The sequence below is a fragment of the Nerophis ophidion genome, linkage group LG24 (genome assembly GCF_033978795.1).
Source record: "Nerophis ophidion isolate RoL-2023_Sa linkage group LG24, RoL_Noph_v1.0, whole genome shotgun sequence".
NCBI classification, from domain to species: Eukaryota; Metazoa; Chordata; class Actinopteri; order Syngnathiformes; family Syngnathidae; genus Nerophis; species Nerophis ophidion.
In genome coordinates, this window is record NC_084634.1 from 23,457,582 (window position 1) to 23,469,503 (window position 11,922).

The 11,922-nt window shown below is 36.7% G+C and overlaps 1 protein-coding gene across 1 annotated transcript in view; it reads right to left on the reverse strand.

The window, feature by feature from the left end:
* The window catches only part of LOC133542043 (cannabinoid receptor type 1A), a 72,140-nt gene extending 64,007 nt beyond the window's left edge, over window positions 1-8,133 (reverse strand). The window contains exon 1 of the mRNA XM_061885852.1: window positions 7,979-8,133. The gene's annotated coding sequence lies outside the window, so the exon portion shown is untranslated. The remainder of the gene's footprint in view (window positions 1-7,978) is intronic.
* Between the last annotated feature and the right edge of the window lie 3,789 nt (window positions 8,134-11,922).

Below are 11,922 nucleotides of genomic sequence, written 5' to 3' on the forward strand. Positions count from 1 at the left end.
TTGGTGAAAAGCGGTGGATTGCAGCGGTCTTTAGCACCGAAACACACCCTGTGTTTCTTTGTTTGGTGTCAAGCGTTAACACAGAGCGGTCAAGCGAACATGTTTCTCTACGTCAAGCATCAAGTTTTTGGACGGGAAAATTGTGATATTAAGTCAGCTCTTACCGGAGACTTCAGTGGATTATGGGACTTCCTCCTGCAGCTTAAAAAGGCAGCTGTGATCTTGGCTCCTCCATTGGCTTCTCTGAGAGACACTGGCGTTCACCGCAGGCATCCGACTTTTAGATATGACTTTACAATCTCACTAAAACACTATTAAAACAATAAGCAGATAAGGGATCTTTCAGAATTATCCTAGTTTATGTGTCTAATTACATCTGAAACGGTCCCACTGCCGCCGCCTGGAGCCGTCGCCTTTTCTTTTTTTTTTTTGTGCTTCACTCTAACTTTCTTAATCAACGAATCATTGATCCTCGCTCAAATTAATGGGGAAATTGTTGCTTTCTTGGTCCGAATAGCTCTTGCTACTGGTGGCTATGATTATAAACAATGTGAGAATGTGAGGAGCCCTACAACCCGTGACGTCATGCGCACATTGTCTGACTACTTCCGGTAAAGGCAAGTCTTTTTTATTAGCGACCAAAGGTTGCAAACCTTATCGTCGATGTTCTATACTAAATCCTTTCAGCAAAAATATGGCAATATCGCGAAATGATCAAGTATGACACATAGAATGGACCTGCTATCCCCGTTTGAATAAGAAAATCTCATTTCAGTAGGCCTTTAACAGAACACATTTGATTGACAGTTGTCTATATTTTTGAAGTTGAATAATGCTTGTTTTCAAAATGAAATACTATATCTTAAAAGTCCTGCTAATTTTGAAAATGAGGATGTCTTATCAGGCCACATGATCAGTCCATGCAGCTAGTTCATTTCACTATGGTATGTTATTTATTTATTAGTTATTTATTCAGTCTTTTGTTACAGAGAAAATGGGAGAAAACTGATACGGTATGAAAAAGGGTAGGATTAAATAAACTCAGCTTCTTCCTACTCTTTTTCGGACGTGCTGTAATAAAACAACTGGATATATGTGATGCATTACATTGTATTGTATGCATTGCTCGAATTAAACTGAAACTGAACTGAACCAGTTTTTAGTATTTTGCCCTAAAATCTAGTCTTTTTTTGACAGGTCATTTTCGCAGTGTTTTAAAGTACATGTATTTTTATTGACACACATTTTTTACAGGCTTTCATAGGCCACAAAAAAATTATGTGGCGGGCCAGATCAGACCCGTGGTACGCCAGTGAATTTAGCGATTAAAGTACAGTGTTTTATTTTCCTATAGTCAAACGAGGGTTGTACGGTATACTGGTATTAGCATAGTACCGCGATACTAATGAATCATATTCGGTACTATTCCGCCTCTCTAAAGTACCAGTCCAATTTGTGGTATCATCCAAAACTAATGTAAGGTATCAAACACCAGAAGAATGAGTGATTAATACATTTTAACAGAAGTGTAGATAGAACATGTTGTAAGTGAAAGTAAACAGATATTAACAGTAAATGAAGAAGTAGATTAATAATGTTTTCTTCCACTTGTCCTTGATAATTTTGATAAAATAATGGAATGAAAAATGACACAATATGTTACTGCATACGTCAGCAGACTGAATTAGGAGTCTTTGTTAGCTTACTTACTAATAAAAGACATGTCCTGTATGTTCACTATTTCATTTAAGGACAAACATGCAATAATAAACATATGTTTAAAGGGGAACATTATCACAATTTCTGAAGGATTAAAACCAATAAAAATCAGTTTCTAGTGGCTTATTTTATTTTTCAAAGTTTTTCTCAAAATTTTGCCCATCACGCAATATCCCGAAAAACGACTTCAAAGTGCCTGATTTTCACTATCGGTATATCCACCTATCCATTATCCTGTGACGTCACAGCGTGAAACCACCATAAACAAACACAGCGGATAGCACAGAAAGGTATAGTGATAGTAGCTCGGATTCAGACTCGGATTTCAGCGGCGTAAGCGATTCAACAGATTACGCATGTATTGAAATGGATGGTTGTAGTGTGGAGGGAGGTAGCGAAAACTAAATTGAAGAAAAAAACTGAAGATATTGAGCCATATCGCTCTGAATCGTATACAAGCGAAACCGACGAAAACGATACGACAGACAGCGACACGGGTGGAAGGGAGAACGAATTCGGCGATCGCCTTCTAACCAACGATTGGTATGTGTTTGTTTGGCATTTAATGTGGGTGGAGTAAAAGGCTGGATGCAGCGTGTGAGGGAGAGAGAGAGAGAGAGCAAAAATACAAAAACAAATCTGTCTGGGGCCGCAAAAAAATAAAAGCCCTATTACGTACAGTTAGTGTGTCATGAGATATGAATTGAATTAAGAGGACTTAAAGGAAACTAAATGAGCTCAAATATAGCTACAAATGAGCCATAATGATGCAATATGTACATACATATTGGGACAACACTGTCAAACTTTGACTTGGATTAAGGTTGTCTCCCCGACGCAGAGGGAATTTAGCACGAGCGAGAAGTGAATGTGAGTACATCTTTTTATTTTAACACTATAACTAACAAAAGACAAACAAACAGCGCTCACAATGGAGGTACAAAACTTGGCTATGGAAACAAACACTTGCACTATGGCATAAACTATGAACATTAACAAAACACTTAGCACAAAGGCAATTAACTATGAACTATAAACAAAAACTTACACGACATGGAACTGTGAACGAGGGCATGAAGGTAGGAACAGCATGGGTAGGGTGAAGATGCCAGCACAAAGACAGAAAAATAATTACTTAAATTACAGCTGTGATGATTAGTAAAAACGGGTGTGAGGCTGGGGACAGGGAAGTGACTAGGAGACCAGGTGAAACTAATGGGTTGGCATGGAGATGAAAACAAACCAGGAAGTGCAAAGACAGAACTAAATGTCCAAACAACTAAACATAACCTGACCAAACATGGCAAAAAACAAAACATCTTACAGGTATGACAAACACTAATTCAAACACAAAGTTGCTGTTCAAACTGTGCAGTGTTACAGTGGCCAAAAATATTGAATATACTTTTACGTTAAATAAAACCTCTGCCTTGTTTTTAATGAATACTTATGCCTACTATGCTGCTGTACTTGAATGTTGGTCATTATTGTGGTACTTGGTAAAACTAAAGTTTGAGAACCACTGTCTAGGACTGCACTAATGGCCACGGCAGACAAGCTGGGGAATAGTTGGGCAGCCTGTCATCCCCCACCGACCCCCCCTTTGCATAAAGTATGCATAGAAACTTTGGCTAACTTTTGAAGACTGAGGAGGAGGAGGCATGACAGAGCTGACGCGAGGGATGCTGAAGGGTGCTTATTTGTGCAGACTAAATAGAAAAACAAGGCGCAGGAAAAGATTGAGGCTTGGAAAACAAAAGGTCCAGAGCCTCCAGGGCAGAGTCCATAAATCTAAAAGAAAAATGCACTTTGGAAGCGTCTGGGCTCAAGTGATTCATTCGAAGCTTAAAAGAGTTCTGGAAGCAGAGAAATGAAGGGCGAATCAGTGAAGATCACAATGTCCTATATATTCCACTAGACTGTTTTTTTTTACAGCAGCGTGTTCTGTCAACATTGCAGACCTTTAAAAATAACCACCCCCCTGAGAACCGGTGTCCTCTGCAGTGGACATTTATTATTGCTCTATTTCAGGAAAGTCCAAACTTTTTCTAGCGAGGGCAGCAGGCACAAATACTGATGGCTTCACTTTGACACATTGTCTTCATGACAGATCAATGCAGTCGTCCCTCGCTAAAAATATTGCGGCTTCAACACACCACAGATTTTCTGGGGGGGAGATATTTTTATTTTTTGAAGCATAATTTTTACAGTTTTTTGTTCCCATATTAAGTAAGCATTTTCAGTCTTAAAAAAATATATATTCAGTAGTACTGGCCACTAGATGAGACCAATTAGAGAAGGGGTGTCAAACCCAAATACAGAGTGGGCCAAAATTTAAAACTGAACAAAGCCGCGGGTCGAAGTTGAACAAATGAATCCTTTAATAGGGACCCAAACAAGTTTTGCATTGAATATTGACCAAGCAATGCTTATATAACTTTATATTGACATGCAAAATCGAGTTTTAAATAATAATAATTAAAAAATATCAATGGCATATCAAATAAAATAAAAATACAAATTGAATGCCTCTTTTCGGCGGCGGGTTTGAGTTGGGTCAGGGTTTGGTGGTAGCGGGGGTGTATATTGTAGCGTCCTGGAAGTTTGTTTTTTTTAATTTATATTTTTTTATTAAATCAACATAAAAATACACAAGATACACTTTCCATTAGTGCATCAACCCCCCAAAGAAAACCCCTCCCTCCCCCATTCACACTCATCCACACCCACTCACACAAAAAAGGGTTGTTTCTTTCTGCTACCAAAATTCTGGTTCCCACAACATATATAACACAGTCTGCAAGGGACACAGTCCCTGAAACACACGATTGTGTGTGTCACCGGTCCACTAACACTATCATTAATTACTATTTTTAATGTAATTGTTTTATATGATTTTACTTTCTTTTTTATCCAAGAAAATGTCCTTTTTTCCTTTTTTTTAATTTCATTTTATTTAATTAAAAAAATAAAAAATAAAAAAATAACCTTATCTTCATCAGACCAGGTTGTTAATGAAATTAGACTTGTCTAAAAGGTTTTTAAAACCAGGTCCAGTCCAGACAATGTCCAAATTGGCTCAGCAACACACACCCTCATCCATGTACAACAACAAAAATTAGGGAAACAACAGATTGCATATAAGTTATAAACAAAATTACATTTTCATAAAAAGCATTTGTGTATAGTCCATATTATGTCCAAGTCAGACTCAACACACACCTTCATTTTGTACACTCAAAAATAGGGAACACAACAACGTCCTGGAAGAGTTAGTGATGCAAGGGATTCTGGGTATTTGTTCGGTTGTGTTTATGTTGTGTTACAGTGCCGATGTTCTCCCGAAATGTGTTTGTCATTCTTGTTTGCTGTGAGTTCACAGTGTGGCGTATATTTGTAACAGTGTTAAAGTTGTTTATACGGCCACCATCAGTGTGACCTGTATCGCTGTTGACCAAGTATGCCTTGCATACACTTGTGTGTGTATATGAGCCGCATATATTATGTGAGTGGGCCGGCACGCTGTTTGTATGGAGGAAACGCGGACGTGGCGACATGTAGAGAACGCCAAAAGCAGTGCTTTTACGGCCCGCCCCCAATATTATTGTCCGGGTGGAAATCGGGAGAAGCACTGAACTTCGGGAGTCTCCCGGGAAAATCGGGAGGGTTGACGAGTATGAGTATTTGTGGTAAATGTGGTGTTACAGCGGCGGGCCAGCTCTAATGTTAATTTGATATTGCCTCAAGGGCCAAATGAAATTACACGGCGGGCCAAATTTGGCCCGCGGGCCAGAGTTTGAGACCCATGAATTAGAGCATATTGTCCAGTATTGTGGCCATTGATTGGCTCAGGCAGCATAATTATACCGGAATAAAAGAGTGTAAATGTGTTAAAACATATTTTCCATTGGTAATCTGAATCGATTAATTAAAAAAACATACACATATATATATATATATATATATATATATCTTTTTTAAAAATGAGAATCGATTCTGAATCACACAACATGAGAATCGCGTTTCAAATTCAAATCGATTTTTTCCAACACCGCTAATGTGTGTATATATATATATTTGAATCGTGATTCTCATTTTTAAAAAAATCTATTTTTTTTATTTTTATCAATCCAACAAAACACTACACAGCAATACCATAACAATACAATCCAACTCTAAAACCAAATCTGACCCAGCAACACTCAGAACTGCAGTAAACTGAGTAAATGAAAGGAGACACAAACACGACACAGAACAAACCAAAAGTAGTGAAACAAAAATAAATATTATCAACAACAGTATCAATATTAGTTATAATTTCAGCATGGCAGTGATTTAAAAAATCCCTCATTGACATTATCATTAGACATTTATAAAAAAAAAAAAAAAAAAAGAGAACAATAGTGTCACAGTGGCTTACACTTGCATCGCATCTCATAAGCTTGACAACACACTGTGTCCAATATTTTCACAAAGATAAAATAAGTCATATTTTTGGTTCGTTTAATAGTTAAAACAAATTTACATTATTGCAATCAGTTGATAAAACATTGTCCTTTACAATTATAAAAGCTTTTTAAAAAATTTTATTACTCTGCTAGCATGTCAGCAGACTGGGGTGGATCCTGCTGATATCCTATGTATTGAATGAATACAGAAGCCTTTTGAATCGGAAAAATTTCGTTTTTGAATCGAGAATCGCATTGAATCGAAAAAAATCGATATATTATCGAATCGTGACCCCAAGAATCGATATTGAATCGAATCGTAGGACACACAAAGATTCGCAGCCCCAATATATATATATATATATATATATATATATGAAATATCGAAAAAAAATCTCTCTCTCTATATATATATATATATATATATATATATATATATATATACACATATATAAATAAACGCACATGCTGATGATGTCACGTTATTGATGAATAAATGCATTTTCAGACAATATGATTTGCCTGAGCGGCGAGGAGACGCCAAGAGTAACAAGTGGTTGACATTGGATTAGAAAGAACAGATTTAAAAACATAATAATTAAAAGAGATAAATAAATAAAATAAGAAAATAATTTTTGTTTTAACTTGAGACTTCTTGTGGGCCGCATTATGGACGCTGGCGGGCTGGATCCGGCCCGTGGGCCGTAGTTTGGGGACCCCATGACAATGAAGAAAAACACATTCAAAGAGGAGGTGTGTACAAACTTTTGCACCTTTTTTTTTGTAAGACTGCTGAGGCCTATCTCAGCTGCATTCGGGCGGTAGGCGGGGTACACCCTGGACAAGTCGCCACCTCATCACAGGGCCAACACAGATAGACAACATTCACACACTAGGGACCATTTAGTGTTGCCAATCAACCTATCCCCAGGTGCATGTCTTTGGAAGTGGGAGGAAGCCGGAGTACCCGGAAAGAATCCACGCAGTCACTGGGAGAACATGCAAGCCCCACACAGAAAGATCCTGAGCCTGGGATTGAACTCAGGACTACTCATGACCTTTGTATTGTGAGGCACATGCTCTAACCCCTCTTCCACCATGCTGCCATATATATATATATATATATATATATATATATATATATATATATATATATATATATATATATATATATATATATATATAAATTTAAAAAAATTAAAATAAGTTTTAAGGCCATCTCCTTGATCCCTCGCTGCATGCACACACCATACGTCAGCCACCAAAAGCAACTTGTAGCCTGTTTTGAAATGTATGATTTTTATAACAAATAATACATTGTAAGAATCAGTTTGAATCAAGAAAACATTCTTAACCGAATCGACACCCCAAAAATTGGAATCGTATGGAACCGCGAGGTGCCCAAAGATTCCTACCGCTAAAACTTAGGTCGTAAACAGGTTTTTATGCTTAAGCTATTAAAATATTTAATTTGTGATTAATCGTTTGTCGCGGTCAAGTCCAATTAACAGCAACTGTACAATGTAGGTCAATATATGCTTGTCTCTGAAAAAAAACATCCGTATTTTAGCTGTTGTGTTGCAAGTAAAAGTAGATTATTTTTACGATGACGTTATTTTCTTCTTGTTTTATTGACTTTGTTGTAATTTTTTACTTTGGAATTGCCTCGCCTACTGTCATGATCTCACATAACAATCTGGTAAGTTATTTTGGTTCTGTACCACTTCCTGTCCTGATGCTCTTATTTTGACTCTAATTCCTGTTGAACTCCAGATGTTTGTTCATTTGAGTATAGAATTAAACTCTTTTACCTGCACGCCGCTTTGAAGTCTTCGCATCCTGGGGTCACGCCTTCAGCCAACATGCGCCACCGGGACAGGATAATCCAGGGAGCAACAGGTGAACCTAGATGGCCTTGATTATAAAAGGAAAACAGGTGCGCTGGCAGGAAACCAAACTAAGTGAAGGAGCAGCAAAGCAAGGAAGTCGAACCAAAATAAGAGCACCGGGACAGGAAATGCTACACATCCCAGAAAAAGAAGTAACAAAGTCCAAACTGTCATGTGGAATTATGACAGCCTATTAAATAAACTTGCCTTGCCTAATCCAACCCCCTTAAAATATGACATTTCTTCCAACTGATAATAGTACACTGCAAAAACTGACATCTAAGTAAGATTAAATATCTCAAATAAGGGGGATATTTGCTTATTTTCTGTGTGATAAGATAATTATTTTCATTAAGCAGATTTTATGTTAGTGTTTTACTTGTTTTAAGGGTTTTGTTCCTAAATGATCTCAGTTAGATATTACAGCTTGTTGCTGAGATTTGATGACCTATATTGAGTAAAACATGCTTGAACCTAGAATATCAACCATTGCAAAGCTGTGTCATCAACACCCACAAGTATAAAACTACTTTTTTAAAGTAATAATTTTTTACTTCAAGCATGAAAAAAAAAATCATGATACCAAGTGCATATCATTATGTCAAGATAATGGCACTAGCATTTACTTCATTTAAGAATATTTTTCAACATATTGGGCAAAAAGGTCTCTTTTTTTCTACCAAGAAAAGTGCACTCGTTATTAGTGAGGAAATACTTATCTTAAGGTATTTTGGGGTTCATTGAGGTTAGCTAATTTTACTTGTTTTGAAAGTCTTGACAAGCCGAATTTTCCTGTTCTATTGGCAGATAATTTTGTTTAGTTCAAGTAAAATATCCCTCATTTTTGTATTGGTTTTTCTTGTTTTTGAACACTGACTTTTTGCAGTGTATTATTCCGCCTACTAAAATGCTTTTTAGGGCTTTAGCACATTTGAATAGTTTTTTTTGTGTAATGTTCAAATAGGACATGTGTTTATTTGGTCTTCAGCATGTGAGGAAGGCCAATAAAACTCCAGCTGTGGCCAGCAAAAGGTAGAGTGGGACTCTTTGGACGCCTCACAATTCGAACTAATTCAGACTCTTAAAGGTGACGATTTGATTCAGAATCTATTTTCAACATGATTCTCCATTCAAACCAATTACTCGCTTATTTGGTATATTGATTATTATAAAACATTTTTTTGGTTGCTGACATATGATGTTTACGCAAAGCGAGATAGCGTGGAGGTAGCCAAAAAAAGTTCTTTTAGAAATTGAGTCTAAAAAAATATGGTTTTTTTTAAAATGATGAGTCGATTTAGAATCGGAAACAAGTAAAAATCGCGATTTGGATGCGAAATGATTTTTTTAGCACCCCCAGCAAATTGCCCCCAAGCCGAGCTTTAAACGTCCCCTGGTTTATTTATTTCGTGAAAGTTATACATTTCAGAGAAAAATAGCTTCGTTTTGCAAAACGCAACACATTGCCTCTCAGGAGGATATACGAGAGGATGGATGTAGCTCGACTTCGCGTAGCTCGACCTTCCAAGCAGGCACAAAACATTGAAACAACGTTAATTATACGTACATGTCCTTTAAAACTGACTTTGAAACAACGCTGAAAAATAATTGTATTTATAAATTGAGACAACAATGATGTCTAACTTTGGATCCACATTGTTGGTTGGAAAATGACCAAATATCAATGGTAAAATCAACGTCACAAGACATTGAATAAACGTCATCAAAAATCATGTCGTTCCAACGGTGTATTTGCGTTGTAGAATTTTGGTTGAGCAATGACCAAAATTCAATGGTCAAATCAACGTGACAACTTCCATCCATCCATTTTCTACCGCTTGTCCCTTTTGGGGTCGCGGGGGGCGCTGGTGCCTATCTCAGCTACAATCGGGGGGAAGGCGGGGTATACCCTAGACAAGTCGCCACCTCATCGCAGACGTGACAACTTGACATTGAATAAGCGTCGTCAAAAAGCATTATTTTTTTTGTAAAATATTGGTTGGGAAATGACCAAAATTCAATGTTTAAATCGTTGTCACAACCTGACATTGAATAAACGTAGTTGAAAAGCATGTTGTTTCAACATTGTATTTGTGTTGTAAAATATTGTTTAGAAAATGACCAACATTCAATGATCAAATCATTGTGACACAACCTGACATTGAATAAACATTGTTGAAAAGCATGTTGTTTCAACCTTGTATTTGTGTTGTAGAATATTAGTTGGGAAATGACCAAAATTCAATGGTCAAATTGATGTCAGAACCTGCCATTGAATAAACGTTGTTGAAAAGCATGTTGTTTGAACATTGTATTTGTGTTGTAGAAAATTGGTTGAGAAATGACCAAAATGCAATGGTCAAATCATTATGACTGTCAAGTTACGTTTGTTTGTTTGTGTTCTCCCCTAACTTGAAAAGGGTTTTGATAGTTTGACCAGGAATTTCACTGGGACTTCACTCCTTGTTTCATTCCAATGATGAGACAAATCTTTGTTTCTCCTTTTATTTTGGACTTGATTGTCTCTTTTTTTCATTGAATAACTGAAAGCTGAAAAACCGTCAGCCACCCTGATCTCTGTAAACAGTTGTCACTTCTGTATTTGGTCAATTCTCCTGGAGCAGTGTTTGCTGGCCTCTTCTGTATTTGGTAATTTTGTCCTCGAGCAGTGTTTGTTGACCTGGAGCTGCAGACTTAAAAGGAGTGGATTTATTTGCTTCAGGTGAGAGCCTTCCTGATTAGTGATGGTCTTCAGCTGTTGGGATTTTGTGTCTGTAATTCCATATGTGTCCTCTGGGGGGAAATGGGAGTCAAACTCATATTTGGACATGAGGCCTTCTGTGTGGGTGAAGGCTTTGGCCTTGTGTAGAGTTTGCCAAAACAATGACACAACCTGACATTGAACAAACGTTGTTGAAAAGCATGTTGTTTCAACATTGTATTTGTGTTGTAGAATATTGGTTGAGAAATTACCAAAATTCAATGGTCAAATCATTGTGACACAACCTGACATTGAATAAACGTTGTTGAAAAACATGTTTTTTCAACATTCTATTTGTGTTGTAGAATATTGGTTTGGAAATGACCAAAACTCAATGGTCAAATCAACATCACAACCTGACATTGAATAAACGTAGTCTAAAAACATGTTGTTTCAACATTGTAATTGTGTTGTAGAATGTTGGTTGGGAAATGACCAAAATTAACGGTCAAATCATTGTGACACAACCTGACATTGAAAAAACGTTGTTGAAAAACATGTTTTTTCAACATTCTATTTGTGTTGTAGAATATTGGTTTGGAAATGACCAAAACTCAATGGTCAAATCAACATCACAACCTGACATTGAATAAACATAGTCTAAAAACATGTTGTTTCAACATTGTAATTGTGTTGTAGAATGTTGGTTGGGAAATGACCAAAATTAATGGTCAAATCATTGTGACATAACCTGACATTGAAAAAACGTTGTTGAAAAACATGTTGTTTCAACATTCTATTTGTGTTGTAGAATATTGGTTTGGAAATGACCAAAATTCAATGGTCAAATGAACATCACAACCTGACATTGAATAAACGTAGTCAAAAAACATGTTGTTTTGACATTGTAATTGTGTTGTAGAATGTTGGCTGGGAAATGAACAAAATTCAATAGTTAAATTGATGTCAGAACCTGACATTGAATAAACGTCGTTGAAAAACATGTTGTTTCAACATTGTATTTGTGTTGTAGAATATTGGTTGGGAAATGACCAAAATTCTATGGTCAAATCATTCTGACACAACCTGACATTGAATAAACGTTGTTGAAAAGCATGTTGTTTCAACATTCTATTTGACTAGCTGAGACTGAATCAACAACACC